The following is a 19,269-nucleotide window of genomic DNA, read 5'->3' as shown; positions in this document are numbered from 1 at the left end:
TTCTATAAGATAAAGTTTCTAAAGTAAAATTACTGGACCAAATGGTATGTGTACATTTTTTATTTTGGTGAATATTTTCCAAATGTGGCACCAGGTCACTTTTGTTTTGTTTTACAGATGTACTGTGTCATGGCTGCGGGTCTTGGTGGGTCCCAACCTTACTTATTTGGTTTAGAAGTAAAATCCTGGGGCCTCATTGTGACTAAAAGCACTTGGTCATTAGAAACCCATCAAGTTTGCCCTAATCGGTTTGGCTCAGTGGATAGAGCGTCAGCCTGTGGACTGAAGGTTCGATTCCAGTCAAGGGCATGTACCTTAGTTGTGGGCACATCCCCAGTAGGGGGCGTGCAGGAGGCGGCTGATCGATGTTTCTCTCTTATCGATGTTTCTCTCTCATCGATGTTTCTAACTCTTTATCTCTCTCCCTTCCTCTCTGTAAAAAATCAATAAAGTATATTTTTTTAAAAAAAAGAAATCTAGCAAGTTTGCACAGCTCTGCCAATTTATTTACTGGCAACATGGGCCTCAGCAGTGGTGGGGGAGGGTGTTTTAGGATCACAGAGGTTGGCACGATACAGTCCTTAGGGAGATGATTTAATCGACCTCCTCATTTGATGAATGAGCAAATGGAACTGTGGGCGGGTGCTGTCTCTGGGTGTGCATCACCCTGTCCCCGTCTTTCTGTGAGGTGTGGGTGGTCATCAGTCATCCAGAACTTCTGGGTCTTTCCAATGCAACCTCGGGGGAGGGGCGGGGACAGGCTTGGGAAGGTAGAGTGGCCGCCTAGGCCATGAGAGGTGTTCTCAAAACGTTCGTCATCCCAGTGTGAAAGCGTAGCACCTGCTCTGGGGAGAACAAAAGGATGAGAATATATTTGTTGAACAACAGGCTGAACTATAAATCTACCTCCTGTGGCATGATTCACTTCAGCATGCCATCTGTGGGAGGGGGCTGGCTCCTGTTTTAATATCTTAATTGGTACAGGACTCACAGAAAGAGAGGGGCTTTATTAATCGGCTCTTCTGAAACCACAGCGTTCTCCCTCCAAGCCTTTGGGTGAAACGCTCAGGAAAGGAGAGGTGGATCCAATTATTCACCTGACGAGGGCTCAATGGCCTCCTGTGTGCAGAAGCTGCTGGACCACGGACCCTCACTCTCCTTCCTCTCAAGAAGCAGGGAATGGGATGGAGTGGTTCTCTCAGGGATATTCAGCAGGAGATGCCCTTTTATCTCAGCTCAGAGGATTGGGAGCTAGGTGCCTGCTGGAGCATCAGCACACCTGTTAACAAGGGGACAGAGGTGCTGGCAGAGCCAAACTGGGAATAAGAATTGTGAAACCAGTATGTATACATACACATGCGTGTGTGTGTGTGTGTGTGTGTGCGTGTGTGTGTGTGTGTGTAGGGAGGGAAGAAGGGGGAGAAAGAGAGGGAGAAAGAGGAATTAGAAAAATTATATAATTGAGCCATATCTCTTCAATTGTTAGGAATGTTCCTAATATATTGTCAAGGGGAGGAATGGAGGAATCGAAAAACAAGTTGCAGGCTAATGCATTTACTTTAATTATACTTGAGCACAAACAAACCCAAAATATCTATCTAAATGTAAATATGCATTTGCATCTGTTTGAATGAGCAAGGGAAATGCGTGGGAAGCAGATAGCAGGTGTTAGCAGTGGTAGCTCAGGGGATGGGATTGGAGATGGGACCCAAGGAGATGATTTGCTTCTATTTTATGTGTTTGTACCATTTCCATAGCTACAATAAGCATGTATTACTTCTGTATTGAAAAACATCAATTAAGGAAATTAGATGAAAATGAAAAGAAAATGTTCATCCAAAATTAGTATATTTCTCTGTTTGGTGAAAGAGGGGGGATAATAAAATAATGTGTTTCATATGATCTATTTACATCAGCAAAAAATATTCATTCACATATGTGCTAGTATATGCACTGAAATATTTTTTCAGTACTTTTGAAACATTTGCCATGGGTATGTAATTCTTTCATTCATCAAAAGGTTTAATTATATTTATGAATAATGCGTAATACAAGGAGAAAATGCTTGTGATGTATTAAACCAGAGAGCAGTAACTCAAACTGCTAATATCTTAAAATTTCACTAGTGAGGGAAATGCGCAGACAGAAGGCTAGATGGGAAAATGCCATCATGTCAACAGTGACGGCTAAATTATCGGTGGCATTTGTTAAAGTTAAAAACAGGCGCTGTGGGCATGACTTTACCTCTCATGCTTCAAAGTTGGGAAAGGTTTGCCGGTTGTGGATGCACAGCAGGCTCCGGGACCATGGCATCTCTGTGGTAGCCCCCGGAGGTCCAGGGACATCGTGCCTTGGCTAGGACACCTGAGGGACAGCACAAGAAGCACAATGCTGCCAGCTCAGGGAAAGCAGCAGCAGTTCCTGTCCCGATGACAGAGTCAGCACCCTGTTTTTTTAAATTATTATTAAGGACAGAAAGGATTCCATAGGAATGAACAGAAATTAAAAAATACTTCTTGTTAAATAGCTTCCTTTTACTAGACTGATTCAGAATACAGACTTTGGAGTCTTACTTCTTGGACTCAGATTCCAGTTCCATGATCTAGATCTTAACCTGCCCATGCTTAGGCCTTTTCATTGCAAAATGATAATAATCATAACCTATGGCTCATTGGATTATTCTGAAGCGTCAGTGAATTAAGAGATGTAAAAATCTTAGAATAGTGCTTTGAACATAACATTCTGTGTTTGCTATTGTTATTAATGTGATGATTCCCTTAGCATTTAGGAAATGATGGCATCAATACTCAATTTCTTATCATTGTTTTAATAATTACTACAACTTGCTGGAAAGTGCATGGCTCTCTTCTGAGGAAGGGCCCCGGGGTCAGCACAAATGGTCCTTCAAGTGAGCAGCAGAGTCTGAGTTTGTGAACTGCAGACAGCCTGTCCCTAACGGGCACTCCCATGCAGGGTTGGGTTTGAGAGCTCAAGGGTCCTTGGAGAAGTTATGGCTCTGGGACAGGTGGTGAAGACAAATGACATTCTCAAAAGGCAATATCTCACACTACAGTCTTGGAATTTTCCCTGGCAGGTTTAGGAAATGTGGTACTATTTCAACTCGTAAAGATAACTAGCCAGGTCTGAACCACTCCTAGGTCAGCACATGGTCTGTGTGTTTCTTGCAGCGATCATCACATGTTGCTTCATTCATGACATGAACCTATCTGGGCCAAAGAGCAAATTCTACAGCTGATGTGCCATTTGCATCTCCTTGTATAAATACAGATGAGTGACAATAGCCAGACAAATAAATGAGTATACGTACCATTGTACATGTACTAATATATATATATATATTAAGTACTATATATGTATTAATTTAAAATGTTCACATCCATCCTCATCTATCAAGTTCTGCCCAGGTAAAGTTGTACCTGACCATTTTTTCTTCTACCAAATGTCCCCTAATCACTCCCAGATCCCATAGATACCCTGTTCTTTGGAATTCTTAGGCCTTCTAAATAATTTGCAATTTAATCATAGAGTAACTTGCATTGTTACAGGCATTTCATATGGGTTTATCTCTCTTGTCTTGATAAACTTTCTGAGGATAAATGTTGTAAAAAATTAAACTTCCTTTAAATCTACTCCCTCCCCCTCAAAATCTGAGCATACCATGAAAAAATACAAAATCATAGTCTCAACGAATTTTAAAGCTCACAGGAACTTGAATCTATGAAGGAACTCCTTTCATAAGATGAGGAACCTCATCTAGCATTGCCTACTAAAATGATTATTACATCTAAGCTATGGACATCGCCAATAAACACACACATACACACACACACAAACACGTGCACGCACACACGTGCGTACACACGCACACGCACACATATCCCCTACCTGCACAGGTCCACTCTGAAATCAAATGGACATTTCTCCTATAACAAATTTAGACACAGCAGAATTCTGAAGCAACTTCTGATCAACCAAAGGGAGGCCTAAAACGTCTTCTACCTGACAAAGACAGGTCTCAAGAGCTTTCTGGGTGCAATTCTTTTTTATCGTCTTTGCTTTACAAATGCAAAGGGAAGCAACAAGGTTTGGCTTTGGCTGGTCTTAAAGTTTCTACCAGTAAACCATGGAAAAGAGTTTCCTACTTGTAACTGCAAAGCACTGTGGGAATGTGTTTAATCCTATTAGTCACATTCATGGGGAAACTCTATGCATGGTTTTATACCTTTTACGTTAATCCACCTTATTCATAAAATGTAGGGTAACGTTCGGCCCACAATATTATTTCACCATGTATAAGAAAAAGAACAGTAGCTGGGGGAGGAGGCTGAACACAGACACCAGAACCAGGGCCCAAATCTTAGTTTTCTGATCCATTAATAAACACAAATGGAGCCAGAAAATTGGTTCCCAGGGCTTATTAACTGTGACTTTGGAGTAAATCAGACCCTATGCCTTCTCTGCCGCATTACACAACACACACAATAAGAAGGAATAGGACTTGACTGGTCAGCCACCAACTTCTTGAGTCCTTTGGGCTGACAGTTGTAAGTACCACATGCGAATGGAAGGACTTTGCAACTCTGAGTTTAGTGGTTGGGCAGTTGCTTCAGTATTCTACTTTGATTAATCTCTAAAAAATCTCCTTCCTCTGCATTCAGTGGACTATAAACTGATCAGCCATCAATGTTATTGATCTCTGTACCCGACTACTAGCAAAGAGGTTAGCATGCAGTAAGTGCTCAAAGGACTGATTTGAGAGTGAATAGAGTAACAGTAGGAAGACTCCTGCCTGGACAGTAGCCATCTCTTTCAAAGCAGCACCTTCCTCCTATCCACCACTCCTTTTCTTTTTCCGCGTTTCTGGACATTAGGAGGTCGGCCCTGACTACCGAACAAACCCCCACTGACATTTGTTTACAGATGATCCCAGATTACGCAGGGCTCTTCATCGTCCCAAAATAGCCTCCATCAGTACCAGCCTGAATCTGGAGAGTAAAACGAGCACTGATGTTCCGCCTAAAGGCCTTCCACGGGCTGCAGGAAGAATATCAATTATGTGTTCTATTTGTTTTCACAGCCTAGGGGAAGCCTCCACAGACACCAACGCATCTTTCATCGCCTTTCCATTTCCTGTCTGGGGGAGGGGCAGGCTGACTCGCCCTCCTCAGTCTTTCTAATTCAACCATATCCCTTCCTGGGGAGCTACTGAGAGCAGCAGAAAAGCACTGGACTCTCTTCCCAGGGAGGAGTGGCATGAGATTAAGTACAAGGTCCAGGCTGGGGAAACGTTCTCTTGAGCCCTTTACTTCTGGCTGGCCAAATAATGCAAACAACAAACAGCACATTAACAGAGAACATCCAATTTTAATACAGGGCACAGAGAATTCACATAGCATGAAAATTCTAAAGACAGGCAAAATGAGGTTTATATGTCTTTTTGGACCAAGCAGGAAAGATAGGCAGTTCACAGGTAGGCGAGAAAGAGCAAATATTTGGTAAATTCTTGCAGGGCCATCCAGGAACCTTGGGGCACAGGAAGGGTTTTTGCTTGGATCCTCTCAGCCTGCCACGCTTCATTCATAGGTGCCAAGGTGAATGGTAAGGTTCCCTTCCTGAGCAGTTCCGTTCCCCAGCCCCAAAACCTCACACCCCAATAACCTGCGTGCCAGGGTGGCACATTCTGGGGAGACTCACTCCCAACCCCCATGGCAGTTCTGAAATGACACAGGCTGTTTTACATCTGTTCAAACATAGAATATTTCTTCTTTCATCACAGTCCATTATAATGTCTATCAGACTATTTTGCCTCTCTTGGTCAATTTCTGTTTCTCAAAGTTTACCTCTGGGCCAAGTTTCATACATTTATTGGATTGTAGAATTCTAGAACCCTGTCAAGGGTACTAAAGAAATAACAATGTTACTAAGTATCTTTTTAGTTATAGAACACTGACCTAAAGGTATATGTGTTAGTACCCAGCCTTTCTGTAAACCAATCATTGGTATTTGGAGTTTTATATCCCAAAGAATGTTCAGAAAAATGGAATAATAGCTTTACTTATGATTCATTTTTCAGCATTTCCTGACTGATTTTGCCTTAAATTGGGTGAGATTTAGAAAGAGAAATATGTTTAAGGAAGAAATAGATATCTATTACTCAATCTCCAGTCTGCTATATTTGGATTTGGGAAAAATAGGTGATTTTTCTAGGAAACTTGGAAACCATTTTTTAAGCAAATTTTTAGACAAGAGGAAGTATTTTCTGATTACACTCTGACAGGGTAAGCCTTCCAAGTACTTCATTGACCTAACCTTTAAAGCATGCTCAGGAACAATTAAGGAACAATAAAAATTATACCAACCAGTCAATCAAAAAGTACAAATGGGCTTTTGCTAAGGGGCAATGATTGGCCTAGATTTTCAGTTTACATAATTAATCCCACACAGATGTAAGCCTGGTTGCAGCCAGCTATGCTGAGGGTGAACCGATCACTCTTCAGTGATTCCAGACAACAGAACACCCTTGCCCTTGGGTGTCTCACGTTACATGGCACTTAGCTATGGTCCCTGTGGGTGGTGAAATACAACCAGCACCACTGAAACACACACACACACACACACACTTCATAATCTCCAGTGTCTTTCCCTGTACTTCCAGTTAATGTTTGGTGGATCTCTGTTACTAGGGTGATGTGAGGTAGGCACTAATCTTGGGAACAAACTTTAACAGGACACCAAAAAACTCAGTCACCAAGACAAATAATGTTTTAATGCATTATTTTAAAAATCAGTCAATTGCAAAACAATCCATGCTGAGCAAAATAGGAAAATATTTTAAATATATTTTGATTGATTACACAGAGGAAGGGAGAGGGAGAGAGAAATAGAAACATCAATGATGAAAGAGAATCATTGATCGGCTGCCTCCTCCATGCTCCACACTGGGGACTGAGTCTGCAATCCAGGCGTGTGCTGTGACAGAATCGAAACATGACTTCCTGGTTCATAGGTTGACGTTCAAGCACTGAACTACACTGGCTAGGCCCAAATAGAAAAAATTTAAATAATAACAAGAATCAACTTGCACACCCTTGCCTCACTCACCCTACCCTAATCTTGACTCTGGCTCCAATAAAACCTTATTTATGAAAACATGAAGCCAGCCCCACTGGCCATCATTTTCCAACTTGATGTTTTTAAATATATTGCATGAAAGTATTATTTATGTTGATTACTGACTGTTTTAGTAGCCTTTAAACTTCATATTTAGTGTGAGAACAGTCTCCTAATAAGCAGTAAATACTATTGATACCATTGTAATAACCTGGTTATTAATTAATAACTGGAAAGGAGCAGAGGGAAGCTGTAATTTAGACGCATGCCAAGTAAGGTCTGGGTGACATGACATGGGAAGATGCTTGAATGTCAGTCATATCTGGGAACAGGGCATGGGCCGAAGTAGGCATGTAGGCATGGCCACTGCAAGCACGGGAATATTTAATATTTAAGCTCCTGAACAAAGGAGACCCCCCACCCCTCTCTCTTGCTGCTCGAGTTTGACTCATGGCTCATGGTCATGTGGACCCCACACACAATGGACTAATAGATTGTGACTAGCCTGATTCTGTGCTGGACTCAACTCCGCCATGGAACGGAGACTGGACACTGGCTTTGCTTCTAGCTCTGCTGAAGCCCAGCTGCACATTTTCCAGGGCTGGCTGAAGGAAAATGGGACTTTGGAAACTGAGGGTTATCATTGCACACAAATAAACCTGTCTACCACATCTCATTCTCTCATGCAAGTCTTAGAAAATTCTTAAGATCTTATCAGAACCCCACTCCCACTAGCAATCGAGGCATTTCACCCATGCAATCCTCCAATAACACTATGAAGGCAAAGATCAAGTGTTATTCATCTTTGGTACACAAGAAACACTCATTAAATGCTCACAAGTGATTGTCAAAACAAATACTTAAAGTCATATTCAAATCATTTCCCCAAATTTAATTCTTAAATTTTTTAGTAAAAAAAATATATTGCAACCCTGGCGAGGTAGCTCAGATGGTTAGCATTGTTCCAATCTGCCAAGGTTGAAGGTTTGAGCCCTAGTCAGGACACATACAAAAATCAACCAATGAATGCATACATACGTGGAACAACAAATTGACATTTCACTCTCTCTCAAATCAATAAATTTTTTAAAATGCATTGCTTGTTCTGTAAGAAAAATACAAACGTAGTGGAAACTACAAATGTAATCTCTATGTTTAATATAAATATTCTACTTTTAGGAATTTATCTTAAGAAAGTAATTCAGCTAAGCAATAAGGTATAGGTATGAAAATGTTATGGCAGCAAACTAGAGAACTGTTTATATATTATGGTATATCAATAGGATGGAATCTTATGTATTAATTAAAGAAAATAATAATTAAAAGACATGCAAAAGTTTAAAACATTATGAAATAATAAATTAAAATTAATAAAATATAGATAAATATGTGTATTTTAAAAAATAAGCCAATGTACACAATTAGAAATTAACAAGCAAAACAAACATTTTTAGAATAATGGAATTATGTTTTCACAATTTTCAATAAATTATGTTCTAATCTTGTTTTTATAATGCTGCTATTAAAATTATTTTAATGAAAATTTATTTCCCTTAGTATGCACAAGGTAAGTCCAATAAGTGCAGTATATTTTTTGTCTTCATGAATATCCTAAGATGAAGAGAGAGGAGTTGAAAATCTGAGAACAAAAATATACCCTTTCTTTTACTTCCAGTGAAGGGAATTCTTTTTTCTTTTTTTCTTTTTCTTTTAGAGAGAGAGGAAGGGGGAAAGAGAGAGACATTGATCTGCTGTTGTCCCACCTATTTATGCATTCATTGGTTGATTCTTCTATGTGCCCTGAGCAGGACCAACCAGCAACGTTGGCCTATGGAGATGACGCTCTAACCAACTGAGCTACTCGGCCAGGGCTGGGAATTCTTGACTATTTTTCTCACAAAATTTTCAGAAGTATCCTATTTATAAGCATGGCAAATACTAGGAGAAGTCACATAAAGAGGGTTTAAATATCTCAAGTTTCTACTTGAAATGTAGATAAGGGGAAATATGAGTGGTTATGACAGAGGTTAAGGAAAGAGGAAGTGTTCTAGGGCAGAGATCAGTAAACTGTGCTCTTTGGGCACAATCCAGATTGCAAACTAAGAATGATTTTTATAATTTTAAAAGGTTCAGAAGAAGAAAGAGGAGAAAGAAGAAGAGGAAAAGACATACTAGAGACCTACATGGCCCACAAAGTGTAAAATACAGAGGGGGCAAAAGTAGGTTTACAGTTGTGAGTACACAAAACAGAGTTTATTATTGTATTTTTATTTATTAATTATTGTTTATTTTCCATACAAACATCTGTTAACCTACTGTTGCCTCATCCTGTCCTTTTTACTATCTAATCCTTTATAGAAAAAATGTTGCCAATCTTGCTTTAGGAAAAAAATAAATAAATTTCTCTGTGTTGAACAGTCTACTTTATATTTTTTTAATTAGTAGATTTTATTTTTTTAGAATAGTTTTAAGTTTACAGAAAAATTGAGCAGAAGCTTCCATATACCCCTTCTACCTCAACACACCTCAACAATTTCCCCTATCATTAATATCTTGCATTAGTGTGGCCCATTTGCTACCATTGATAAACCAATATTGATACATTATTATTATAAACTGAAGTCCATAGTTTACATTAGGGTTTACTCTTGGTATGGTACAGTTCTATGGGTTTTGACAAGTGTATAATGTTATATATCTATCAATGCAGTATTTTCCAGAATAGTTTCACTGCCCTAAAAATCCCCAGGTTCCATCATCTCACCTTTTCTCCTCCCAAAACCCCAGGCAACCACTAATTTTCTTTTTTTTTTCCACTAATTTTCTTACTGTCTCTGTGGTTTTGCCTTTCCCAGAATCTCATATCATTAGAATCATATAGATATAGTCTTTTCAGGCTAGGTGCTTTCATTTTTACCTCCTTGATATCTTCTAAAGGTATTTGGTTTTGCAATATGCCTTCAGGATTCCTCCATGTCTTTTTCTGGTTTGATAGCTCAACTTTTTTGTCACTGAATAACGTTTGATTATATGGATGTATCACAGTATCATAGTATATTTAGCCATTTGCCTATTAAACGACATCTTGATTGCTTTCAAGTTTCAGCAATTATAAATAAACCTGATATAATTTGCAGGTTTCCTATGTGGACATTAATTTTCAACTCCTTTGGCCAAATACCAAGGATTGCTAGCTCTGTGGCAAGACTATATTTAGCTTTGCAGGAAACTGCCACACTATCTTCCAAAGTGACTGTACCATTTGCATTCCCACCAGCTATGAATTCGAGTTTCTGTTGCTCCACATCCTCACTGCGTTTGATGTTGTCAGTGTTTTGGCTATTGGCCATTCTGATAGATGTCTATTGTATCTCATTGTTGTTTTATTTTGCAATTCCCTAATGACATATGGTGTTGAGTATCTTTTCATCTGCTTATTTGCCATCTGTACATCTTCTTTAGTGAAGTATCTGTTTGGATCTTTTGCCCATTTTTTTTTTTAAATTGGGTTGGGTGCTTTCTTATTGTCAGGTTTTAAGAGTTCTTATGTATTTTAGGTACAAGTCCTTTATCAGATATGTATTTGCAAATATTTCTCCCAGTTTGGACTTCTTCCTTTTTTAAAAATTGATTTTCAGAGAGAGAGGAAATGAGAAGGAGAAAGAAAAACATCAATGTGAGAATGCAACGTGAACTGGCTGCCTCTTGCCTGCCCCACATCTTTCAATGCATCGTACCACGTCCAACCAGCGGAGCCACACCAGCCAGGGCTTTTCACTTTTCAACAATATCTTTTGCAGAGCAGAAGTTTTTAATAAAGTCCAACTTATCAATTTTTTCATAGATTATGCTTTTTGTATTGTATCTAAAAACTTATTATCAAACTCTAGATTTTCCCCCTATGATCTTTTAAAGATATTTAGTTTTGCATTTTATGTTTACATCTGTGACCCCTTTGAATTAATTTTTTTTAAAGATCTGTGTCTAACTTCCTTTTTTGTGCATAAAGATGTCCAGTTTTTCCAGCACCATTTGTTGAAAAGGTCAGTCTTTCTTCCATTGGATGACCTTTGCCCCTTTGTCAAAGATCAATTGGCTATATTTGTGTGGGCTCTGCTCTATTCCAAGGATCTATTTGTCTGTTCTTTCACCAAGACCATGCTACTTTGATCCTGTAGTCATAGTAAGTTTTGAAGTCAGGCAGTGTCCATCCTCTAACTTTGTTTTCAATATTGTGTTGGCTATCATGAGCTTTTTGCATCTCCATTTAAACTTTAGGATTCTTTTGTCAATATCCATAAAATAATTTGCTGGGATTTTGATTGGGATTGTGTTGAATCTACAGATTAATTGAAAAAGAACTGACATCTTAAACAAAACTGAGTCTTCCTAACCATGAATATATTTCTATTTAATTTAATTTTATTTCTTTCCATGGAATCTTTTGGTTTTCCTCATATAGGTTTTGTACATATTTCAATAGTTTATATGTAAGTATCTCATTTCTTTGTGTTATTGTAAGTGGCATTGCATTATTTATTTCAAATTCTAAATGTTTATTGTTGATATATAGGAAAGCCATTGAGTTTTATATGTTAATCTTTCATATATTATGCAAACAGATTGTAGAGACTTGGTTCCTCCTCCTCCTCCTCCTCCTCCTCCTCCTCCTCCTCCTCCTCCTCCTCCTCTTCCTCCTTCTTCTTTTCTTAAATGTTTTGTAAAATTCATCAGTAAAGCTATTTAGGCCTAATTTTTTTGAAAGTTATTAATTACTAATGCAATTTCTTTAATGGATATTCTTGTATTCAGTCTATTTCTCCTTGTGTGAGTTTTGGTTGAGAGTGTCTTTCAAGGAATTGGTCCATTTAAACTGGGTTATCAAATTTGGGGGCATAGAGTTAATCATAATAGTCTTTTATTTTTCTTTCAATATTCATGAGATCAAAGCCTCAGTAGTGATGGCTTCTGTTCTGATATTAGTACTTTGTGTTTTTTCTCTTGTATAGTCTAGCTAGAGCCTTATCCATTTTACTGATCTTTTCAAAGAACCATCTTTTGGGTTTGTTTATAATCTCTATTGATTTCCCATTTTCAATTTCATTGATCTCTACTGTAATTCTTATAATTTCTTTTCTTCTGCTTACTTTGGGTTCAATTTATTTTTCTTTTTCTAATTTCCTTATGTGGAAGCTTATATTATTGATTTTAGGTCTTTCTTCTCTTGGAATATATGCATTCCATGCTCTTTAATTCCCTTTAATCACTGCTTTTGCTGCATCCCACACATTTTGATGAGTTGTATTTTCATATACTTCTATGTGTTAAGGAGTCTGTGGGGTTTTTTAAGTAAACTGTATCTGTATCATAATATCCAGTAGACAGGTTTTTTTTAGAGACTCTTTAAGGCTAGAAAAGCTATAGTTGGAAGGAAAAGTAATGGGCAAATAGGAGAGTGTCTACACCAACCCTCCCTGAACTAATTATGGTGAAAACTGACTCAATGCCCTAACAGGTTTGGCTCAGTGGATAGATCATCAGCCTGCAGACTGAAGGGTTCCAGGTTTGATTCCAGTCAAGGGCATGTACCTTGGTTGCGGGCACATCCCCAGTAGGGAGTGTGCAGGAGACAGCTGATCGATGTTTCTCTCTCTCTCATCGATGTTTCTAACTCTCTATCCCTCTCCCTTCTTCTCTGTAAAAAAAAATCAATTTTATATATATATATATATATATATACATATATATATATATTTAAAAAAATAAAAAAAGAAAGAAAACTAACTCAAACATTTTTCTAATACATGGAGCATATACCAAAGAGCTCAGACCAACAACAGCCACTGTGACCACTCCTCTTCACCTGGTCTTTCTCTTTAGAAAAGTGACGACTTACTAAACTTTATGGTCTCAGTGCTATGCTAGAGCCAGTTAGACCTGCTTTGGAGAGTCCACTGTTAGCCTAACTTGAAATTGGCCATGGTGGAAGTATTTGTACCAGGAAAATTGGCACACACTACAAATCAAGGTAGGGTGGTGGGGGAGTTACTGCCTCATCAGCATACCAGTGCCAAAAAGTAAAAACTATGAATTCCCCAAGCTTTCTAAATTTACTAGACACAAGTAAGAAACACATACTATTGTATGTGAAAATTGGAGGGGAATATTCCAGACCATCTAGAAGAGGAATTCTTTCAAGCAGCAATTTTAATTGTAGCTGGGCCACCGTCCAAAATAGATTTTCTAAGAACACTCAGTTGTGTCTTCTATAAACATGAGGAAAACATCCTTCGACTGACTTTCATAAGGTTAAACTTAGGTGATGTGATTCATCCAGAAATACAAGCTAAAAGCAATTAAAAATGGAAGCTACAATGTGCGTTATGATTTATGCCATGGTGGTTCAGGCCGAGGACTTTACCTAGAAATCAAATGCCATCCACCTGTATCAGGATAAGTGCAATTACCTGAGGCTTGAGGTTTGGAGGAATTGGGCAGTAACTGAGGGGGAAAGCCTGGAAAAGGGAGAAAGGATTTTCCTGTAAAGTTAAAAATAACCTTGGTATCATGATGTGCTTATTGGTATGTAAATGCACATTCCTAACTATAATTTTAAAAGACATCTGGCTCTTCAATCTGATTACTGCCAGGAAGAATAGAAATCAATTATTTTAAAAGTTTTAATTATGTATAAATAAAAATTATACAAAACAAGTTGTCTCTTGTAATTACCTTGATGTGTATTTTACAAATTCATGAATCCAGGCACACGTGTCTCCCCCCACCCCAACACACACACACACACATACACACCCAGAGACACAAGTGGCAATCTATCCATAGCCATCTCTCCAACTATTCTACCTCCCTATGAAAGTATAAAAAAATAAAAGTCAATAGTACTATTACAATAGTTTTCACAGACATTATCCTGTTGCTTATCATTTGTTAATAATGTAGCATTAGTTACATTCTACGTGAGGAAACTGAGCCTCTGAGAGGTTCGCTGACCTCCCAAGGTCACACTGTAGGTCAGCATATGAATCAGGATTAAAATGTAATTTGTTTTTAACTGGGGCCTCCCATGTTCCCTTCATCACACAGAAACCCTTGCTCCATCTTTCCATTTCCCCTTTGTGGCTGCCCTGGAAAAATACTTTAACAGCCTCCATCAGTAGCATTGAAGAGGAGCAGAAAATGCCATTCCAAAATATGCCATCTTGGCATAAGAATTATTTTGAGCTGAAGGCAATTGAGAAGAAGCGGATACTAGAAAAGCTCTGTCCTCTCCCTATTCGCCTAAAATCAGGACATACATTTGCAAAGGTGTCCCTCCTCCCCTCTCTACCAGGAAAAGCAAAGGTGAATCACCAGAGTCAGTACCAGAGGCATCAACATAATACACTTTACCAACCAGCCCTTATCTACCGTTGGTTTCCCCATGTCTGCCTTCTCACAACTTGCCACCCTAGAAACTCAAAGTCCCTTTCCTTTGTCTTGTCATTTCTCTAAATGCTATTGTTCTTTTGTTAAGGTGCTATGTAAGCCCAAGTTCTAACCACCCTTTTGAGTTACTCATCCATGCAGGTGTTAATAAACTTCTGTTTGTTTTCCTCTCGCTAATCTGTATTCTGTTAGTCTAATTACAGGGCCTCAGCCTGAGAACCTAAGACAGGTATAAGAAAAATATATATATATTTTTTCTCCCCTACAGTGTCATACAATAGACATAGCCTTGGACCAAGAATTTTCTTACCCTTTCTATTATAACCTCCCTGCTACATTGGGCACTAACCTGGAGGAGTTATGGACTTGCCACCGGAGGTAAGAAATGTACTATCTGCACAGGCCCAACATATGATCAAGGAGAGGGCCTTTCCAATGCAAACACATTCTTCTGAGCTTGTGAGCGGCAGCCTTGCTTGGGTTTGGTTCTATAAAACACAAATAGTAACATAGTTAATGTCCAGCTCAACATGCTTAAAAAGGCTCTTTCACTATGTCATGGATTCTTTTTGGACTTTCTTATACAGACATAGAGAAAGTAACTTTTTAAGTCAAATGAATTACTAAGAATGAAGTCATTTGATTTCCTTGAATGTCTAAATTTGCATCTATCTAGCTCATGTTTCTAACACTAAAAAATTTTTTTTGATTTCTCAAAAGATGGAAACTACCTATATAGTATCATTCAAAGGTTCTAAGTAATTCTAATAGATCTAAAAAAAAAAATTTATATTTAAGGGTTTTTGTCTGTCTTTACCACTAATTTTTATAATCTTTGTCAGCTACTTCCTATGTATCTGAGACTTCATGCAAAGTGTATTATTCAGGTCATGAAATGCAAATATGAATAAGGACTATGTGCCCATCTCAAATTCTAAGAATTTGTGACCAATGCTAAGAATTTTTTTAAAGCATTTTATTCTAGTATTTTGAAGCCCAAACTAAATTTAGAAGGATGTCTTTAGATTTCAAGATTCTCTAGATTTTTAGTGTACAAACATAGACAAGTACTCAGGTTATAGAAGTAGTGGAGAAAAGCTAAACAAACTGAATTATCCTATATGAGCTGCCTGATTAGTGTCTAAGTTGCCCAAATGCCACTTTACTCTGTTGCAGGTGGACAATCTGCTTCTAATTAGGATCTAGTTGAAAGCAGATATGTTGCAATCAACTTGGCTCACCAGTGTCAAGAACTGTCACTTTGCTCATAACTGACTCTCCCCCGGTATTTCATTAAGGTAGCACCTCAAGATACTAGAAGTAGGCTCCTAATTCACTCTCCAACGGGAGGTGGGGAAAAGCATTTTCTAAAATTCTTAGGCATTGAATCCAGGTTAACTGAATGTTAATTAAACAAGGAGGCCATTGACTGAGGTGGCTCTAATGCAGTGGTTCTCAACCTTGGCTGCACATTAGAATCACCTGGGAATCTTTTTGAAACCCTGATTTCTGGGCCTCATCCTCCGGAAATTCTGTGTCTTTGTTACTAATGTTGTGGCCCCACCCCATAACAAAGAAACAGAATTTCCAGAGGATGAGGCCCAGAAATCAGGATTTTTAAAAAGATTCCCAGGTGATTCTAATGTGCAGCCAAGGTTGAGAACCACTGCTCTAATGCTTTGGCTGCCTGCATTAGCAAACTAAAGCCTAAGCCTGTAAATGCCTCAAGGTTAAGGACCTGAAACCTAAGGACATCCAATCACAGACAGCTAACGGACTTTACCAAATAAGCTCACCACTTATTAGCCAATCAAATAATTTCCTTGCTTTATTTCTGCATCTTCTCTATAAAAGTGCTGAAGGGAGCGCTCCAGACCCCTTCCAGTTAGGCACTGCTCCATTAGATTTCATGTTTGCTCAGATAAACACTTAACACATTTATCTTATGCCTCAGTTTATCTTTTAACTTAAGGAAAGATAAATGGAATTATTGTACTGTTATTTTAAGTAATTCTCCTCCTGTCTTAACATTTCTCTTTAGCTATGTGGAATTTAAAGACAAAACAAAACAAAACAAAAACATGGTCTTAAATCTGCACACAAATTATTCCCTCATCATTAATTTTTTGCTAGTAAGAGTTTGGGAGAGAGAAGAAGGAATTGGTTCTGTAACTCAATATACTGGGTGGGGCAAAAGTGGGTTACAGTTGTTCATAGGGAAAATATACAATAATCTATATATATATAAGCCTAAGCGACCATCCGGCCGTTTCACCAACTGACCAGTAGCTATGACGTGCAATGACCACCAGGGGATAGACACTCAATGCAGGAGCTGCCGAGCCTTGGTGACTTGGCAGCTGTAGTTCTCAGGTGACCCACCTGGAACCAGAGCATGATTCTGGGGTGCATCACCTGAGAACCACCCTCTTGCAACGTGGGACCCCTCAGGGAATATCGGAGAACTGGTTTCGGCCCAATCCCTGCGTACCAGGCAAAAATTCGTGCACTAGGCCTCTAGTTAATAAATAATAATATAAGAATAAACTGTGTTTCACATACTCACAACTATAAACCTACTTTTGTCCTACCCTGTGTAAATATTTCTCTCTTTTCCACATCCACTGTGGCTAAAGAGTGGTCTGGTTCCCGAGTAGAGGCTGCTGGGGACTGAGAAAATGAAAAAAAGAGACAGACACAGAGATAGAAGGAAAAGGCTAGGGCCGGGTGGGACAGCTGTCCTCTGATAGACAGTGACCCAGAGCCAATAAGGCACGTTTACTTTATACAGCAAAACCTAGGAAGTTTTACTTAAGGTCAAGACTAAGATGATTACGTGCTTTCTTGGATGGGCCCGAGTCATATTCATTCCTGGTGCTTGGCTGGATTTAGATAACGAAAAACCCCCCTGGTGCCTGGGCTGAAGGTCAGGCTGACAACACTGCTGCCTCTGGAAAGGTGTGTTTCCAGGATGTGGCTCTGCCAACACCACTGGATTCAGCTGACAATAATTAAAGAAATTCCCATGTGCCTTCCCAGGTGCTCTCTACAACCCTGTATGTTGCCTACTTCATGCAGACCGACCCCTTTAATTAGGTAGCTCAGAATCTGAAAGGCCAGCACAGATCCCCCAAAAGAGAGCTTATGATGGGTTCAGAGTGGGGAGAACTGAATTCAGAGATGCTCCTGAAACTTCTTGGTAAAGAAAAGCATCCCTTCAGAAATCAACCAATTTTAAAGACCAGTACCCACCCACCCACCCACCACCCCCAAAAAGGCCTCAGGGTTCTGTCTCTGTTTCAATTTCCTGATTAATGGAGAAGCACTTCTCAGAGCCAGTAGGAAAAGTTTTCATTTTCTTTAGCATTAGGAAAGACACATCCAGGGCTTTTATTTGTATTTTGATGATAGCTTGCCGGTCCCTCAATTTACTCCCCAAACCTACACTGTGTTGACTAACTTGATTGAAAATTGCTTCATTTATAACCCAAAAGGTAAAAAAAAAAAAAAAAGTGGTGGAGGAAATTTAAATAGGTAATCCCAATGGAGCTGACCAGCAGAGAAACCAATCATACTAATCCTGCTATTTTAACTCCCTGGGGTCTATACCTACCCCTACTCCTTAAGTAAAATTTTTGTTTTGAAAGTACCTATTGCATTTTTATTCCTAGGGAAAGTGTGTAGAAAACACATCAAATTTTCAAAGATGTCCATGCCCCCCAAAGTTTTAAAACCCCCACTGTGAGGCGGAGAAATGGAGCTGCAATCTATGAAGCCTGAAAAAATGAAAAGGGCCTGGTGCTCCCTGAACTAAAAGTCAGTTTCCCAGTATGCAACAAAAGGGGCCAAGGCTGTTAAAATCCGGTGGTCAGATGAGCTTCCTGTGGTTTCCCAGTGGGATATCACTCTCTTGAGAATCTGGGAGGACTTCTGATCCACAGATGTAGATGCAGTATATTTCCATGAAAGAAATCAGAAATATACCAATAAAAAGAAACATACCAAGTCAGAATCATGAGAGAGAGAGAGAGAGAGAGAGAGAGAGAGAGAGAGAGAGAGAGCAATAAACACGCAAGTTGTCACAAATGGAGCATACCCTGTAAGTACCACTCAGCTCAATATATTAAAAAAGCATTGCCATCATTATCTGATGACTATTGATAACTAATGAGGCTGAACACTTTTCATAGATGTAGGGTGTCCCAAAAAATGTATGCACACACTTTGAATAGTTATAAAGGCAGTGTTTACTAAAATACATTTCATTTTCAAAATTGAGCTGTTAGCTATTAAAGTGTGTATTCATTTTTTGGGACTCCCTGTATTTTGGTTATATAAGATCTATATTATGATTATAAATTTTAATAACATTTATATATTATTTAGATATTCTTTTTTATAAAGTGAGTTTTCAAGTCTTTTGTTCATTTGTTTACTGTGTTATTTGTCTTTTCTAACTGATACGTAAGCAATAATTTGTGTGTTCTGGATATGAGTTATTTGTGAGCTATATGTCTTGCACTTACCTTCTCTCACAATGTTAATGGCCCTTCCCTCCCAAAGACATATCTGTGGTGAATACAATTGACAGTTAATATTTGTTTTTTGTCCTGTTTAAAAAATTTTTGCTTACTCCAAAGTCATGGGAATATTCTGCCATGTTATAGAAAATGTGTTGAATTCCCATTCACA

The sequence above is a fragment of the Myotis nattereri genome, assembly GCF_964212035.1.
Source record: "Myotis nattereri genome assembly, chromosome: 2".
NCBI classification, from domain to species: Eukaryota; Metazoa; Chordata; class Mammalia; order Chiroptera; family Vespertilionidae; genus Myotis; species Myotis nattereri.
Note: the sequence above shows the minus strand (reverse complement) of the source record.